This window comes from Coloeus monedula, assembly GCF_965178545.1.
Source record: "Coloeus monedula genome assembly, chromosome: 5".
In the NCBI taxonomy this organism is placed as follows: Eukaryota; Metazoa; Chordata; class Aves; order Passeriformes; family Corvidae; genus Coloeus; species Coloeus monedula.
Window position 1 is genome coordinate 2,527,059 of NC_138785.1, and position 5,050 is coordinate 2,532,108.

Sequence of the window (5,050 nt, forward strand, 5' to 3'; positions counted from 1 at the left end):
GCAGTTAAATTCAGTACTATGCAATTCAGATGATTAATTCCTTTTGGCATATTGGAAGGCTAAAGAACTACAAACCCTATTTAAATAAATTCGTTTGCCTGCTTGTGACTGCATGTCAATTAGGGCGCAAAAGCAGCTAACGCTGTCTTGGAATCTGAGTTACGAGGAAGGTGATACTCGCACTTTGCTCTGTAAAAACTCTTGAGGTATGTGCATGTATAGCCAAAACAATCAAGGCTGAGGAAAAACCACTTACTGAACTTACTGAATCATCATGATCCAGAAATCTACTGGAGAAATTCCTTCCTCTTTGGTCAGAAGACCTGTGCAAATCAGTAGAAAAGCCCAACAGACATAATCTTCAATAGAACTTACACGTATTGTCCAGTTCTATTAATTAGATTTGCAGAATCGCAAATCTGGAATTAACAACGTAGTATTTCTTTATTCTTATGAACATGATAAAAACTCTGCCAGGAAGAAAACACAACAGGGAACAGTTGTCTTAATCCAACAGAATGAAGTTCTCACTTCATTCTGTTGGTTGAAGGCACTCTACAACCTTGGAAAAACATGTCACATCAAGAGGTGTTTCTTGTTCCTCAGCCAGTAAAAATAACTTTGATGACATCACTGTCCAACTTAAAAGCAAATTAATTAAATTCCTCTCCTGAAAAATAGTTTGAAGGTGTCCCTTTGGACAACAATAGAAGGTTCTTCAAAACCACTTCTGAAATGTTTATTAGCTCTCTAAAATTTTAACAAAAATTAAGAATGCTTCATATTTATAGCATTTTGTGAACTTTTATTATTTTATTTGAATCTGATTTCCTTATCACAATTTCAAATTCTAAGACTCTAAAATTTTTGCAATGCAGAATTTCTTTGTTAGGATCTGGAATTTACTGGAGAACAAAAAATCCCTGTTTTAGTGTTTGGCTGCATACCTTATACATCTTAGAGTTATAATAATAGCTTAGCTAATAAAGAATGCCTTATATTTACTTTGAAAGAAATACAAAATTGTTAAATACAAAATTATACGCACATCTGGAGTTGGAAATAAAATCAATTTTGCAATAGCATGTAACCATAACAGGCAAAGACAGGACAATATGATGTACATATACCTAGAGTTGAACTATTGGCACCAAGGAAAGATGCCCTTACAACAAATGTAGGATTCTATGAGAAAATCATTAACTCTTGAACACATTAATTTTCAATAAAATATTGTGTCTGACCTATTCTCCTCTGCTCAAGATAGGAAACTGGGAAGGCAGAACAGTGAGGAAATCCAGCATGTCTGACCTGCTGACAGGAAAGGTAAAGTGTGTGGGGGACAATGCAAAAGCTTTCAGAAATAACATGCATTCCTGAGTTAGTATGATATAGCACACAGTAATTAAATTCAAAGTACTACCACCACTGTGAAACATTTTCAGTACAACATTCCATGAAGAAACCTTTAATTTTTTGCCAAGGTCTGGTAAATAATTGTAACTGAATTCCCCAGGTAACTGCACCGATTGCCACTTTCACAGCGAGAACAGCTTTATTAAAGCTGCTACCCAAGAAACCAAAGCAACACTGATAAACCTGCAGGTGATCCCAGCACAGCTCAGGAAGGTCTGAACAAAATCTACACTTGCTTCAAATCCAGACTTATGCCCACAGTTACGCCTTAGGAATGGTTCTCCTGGTTTTGGATTTACTAAATTGGTTGCCACTGGAATAAGAATGTCATTTGGATATGCAGAGGAACTGAATTTATTCAGTTCTTACCTAATATAAATTGAAATTTATTTTGCCTACAAGTAACTAAACTTTTCACCAAAATAGAGTGAATATAGTTGATTTTGGGATATTTGACTTGAGAACTTCATTTCCAGAGCTCAATATTTACCTTACGCCAAGGGCCACCATTACCTTGTAGGATTTCAGTACCACCCATGAAAGTTTACCACATGATTTAATGTTAACTGGACATTAAAAGGGGCATGAGGTTTGAGAAACTTTAATGATTTGTTCTTTATGTGAGAAACAGAAGAGCTCTTAAAAAGCTCTATAACAAATATAAAGAAAAATTTTATGTCCCAAATAAATTGGATTGATTTGAATGAAAGTAAAGTTTCATTTTCTTTTGCAAGCCGTCTTGACTAGAATGGAGATCAATTTAAAGCTCATGTTAATTTTTCTTATAATGCCATTTCATTAACCTATCATTCCGATTTCATTAACTATTTTGTTCTGTCTGATGAAACTTAAACCTTCACTTTTCTTAAAGGAGTAACTTGATCTGTCAAATCAAAAAGATAATCTGATAATTCTTGTCCTTTAAAGCTCATTACAAAAATTCCAGCAAACTTGTAAGTTAAAAGAAACAGCGAGAGTTTAGACGTTAGAGCGTATGAGAGGTGAGGGGCCAAATCTTGTTCTTTCAAAGGACTTTACTGTCTGTCAGCTACGAGACTACAGTTTTACTAAATTTTGATATATCACTGGCAAATAATAAATGAATAACAGAAAATAAAAACCAAAACAAATCTACATCCGCCCAAACCACACACACACAAAACCAACTGGAGATTTAGCGTCTGTGTTTAAAGTCTGCCGGGTGAGAGAGGGCGGGATAACTACACTGTTTAGTTGGCAGTTAACTAGCGAAGCGCTTTGGACTCGGCTTACAGCAACGCGGTCCATGGGACCAGGTGTCCCTGCCTATGGCACGGGGCTGGAACCGAAAAGCAGCTGCGCCGGGGCTGATTGGCGGAGGCCGTTCCCGTCCCTCCCGCCAGAGGCGGGCACAGGAGACCTGCCCTGTGCCGGGAGCTGCTCGCCGTCCCGGTAGCGGGGCAGTGCATGGGGCGGGAGGGCAGCCGAGCCTTCCCCCGGAGCCGGGGGCGAGCGGCAGCGCCGGTGCATGCGGTGGGGCGGAGCGGGGGCAGCCCGGAGTGATGAGAAGTTGAGTGAGGACGGAGCGAGGGAGCCTCCTCTGCTCGCAGGGCAGCCCAGCCCCGCAGCAGGTGCAGCAGAGCCCGGGCGGAGGCACCGGCGGGCCCGGCGCTCCCGGCGCCGCAGCAGCGCCGCAGCCCGGGCCGGGCGGACCCAGTTGAAGGACAAGAACCCCGAGCGGAGCTGCGGTCGTCGGCTCCTTACCAGAGGCAGCGACGCGGAGGAGCGGTCCTGAAGGGAGAGCGGTGAGGGGCCTCGGCGGTACCGAGGGGGGCCAGGCGCTCCCGGCTGCGGCGCGGGGCAGAGGGTCCGGGTGTGAAGGTGGAGGAGGGCTCTCGTTCCATCTCGCTGCTTGTTCCAGCCTACTCTCTCCCTCTTTCCTCCCGCAACGCAAGGGGAAGCCCCCGGGCGGCCGCGGTGGAGGGTCTAGTGGAGCATGAGGAGGGAGAGCCATTGAAGGGGGGGGCGTGAGAGCCGGAGGGCTGAGGGGAAGAGCCATAGAAGTGGGGAAGGAGCCGCAGGGGAGCCGCGTCGATGCGGTGTCTCCGAGGGAGGGGACGGTGTGACCTGAGGAGGGAGCTGGGGGAATGTGGGGGAGCGCCATGTCCTGAGGGGCGCCAGAAGGACGCGTCCCTTCCCGCCCTTTTCGTGAGGGGCGCTCGGGCGGGGAGAGGAGAGGGGCCCAGGGGCGGCGCGCACGGTACCTGTGTGGCGCGGCGGGCGGGCGCTCATCAGGCGGGCTCTGGCGTGGTCGTCGTCCGACGCCGCAGCGGTGAGTGCGGAGAAGCCCGGCAGGTGCCGGCGTTGCTCCTTGGGGAATGTTGAGCGCCGCGAGGAAAGAGGGGGCAGGAAGGCTGAGGGGGCACCCACCCGCCCGCGGGGTCCCTCAGCGGCGGCACCGCAGCCCTGAGGGGAGGCGCGCTCGCGGTGCTTGGCGCGCGCGGGGCGCTGAGGGCGGGAGCGGCGGGACGCGGGAAGCCGCCGCTTTTCGGACACCGAATTCTGGCTTGTTTTGGCGGCTCTCCTTTAACTACTTGGTGTCGCCGACAGCCGGCCCGCGGTGGTGTCAGCGGGGGTAACACCGCGGTGTGTGGGCGCAGAGCCCCCCGTGTTGGGTTGCCACCCGGCTGCCAGCTTGGGGACGTGGTGTGAGGGACATCCTAGACCTGGGATGACTCCCAGCGCGCCTGGGATGCAGTGCCCTCCCTGGATATTCTCCGAGTTTCCACATCCCAGCCGCCTCTGAAGGAACAGCGTTGCATAAGTGCTACTGCGCTTCCCGGTTGGGCTCAAAAAGGAGGAAAACGGTCAAGCGTGAACTTTTCAGGCGACACATCGCTGAAGTTGCGGTGTTTAAGCGGAGGTCAAGTGGCATCTTGTCTCTTACTGTCTACCTCCTCGTCTGAGCCCTGGCCGTGGAACAACAGGGAATCACTGGGAATTGCGCAGCCCGTTTTGCATGCTCATCAGAGTTCCCTGGGGATGGACAACAGGGAGTAACTCCAGTAGTAGGCATCCTTGAAGGTCTCCTCCCCCAAAGCAAACATCTTGAAATGAATATTTTTGGTTTGGTGGTTTTTTAGTTTTTTTTAATGTTACGACCAAATGGCTTAATTTATGGCATCATTTACATGATACCACTTATTTCCAGACTTTTTTTACGAACATATTCTCAGTTAGCATTTGCAATCTGAAGCTGCCTGCCTGCTTTTCCAAGCAATTATCGTGCAAGGTCACTTAGTTATTTTAGCTGAGCTAGTTTTAAAGCACTGGCACTACGTAGTGTGCAATTAACCTTTGCTTCGCATTTCCTTGGTTTTGTTCCTTTGTTTTGGTCCTTGCTCCCGGCTGAACACTGGATACTGCAGTGGCTTTTCTTTTCCAAAAGACTCCAGTTTGTGTTGGAGTCTTGTGCTCCGAGATAGTTTTCATGCTGTCGTGAAAATATTTCAGTTGAAATACAAGGAAATGAGTACTTAGCACAAAATACTTGTGAGTTATTTTTGCTTTTTTTTTTTTTTTTTGCATGCTTCGTGTTAACAGAAGCTCTTTGTAGAACACGAGAGAAGAAAATATTTGTTTTGTGATGTATCTG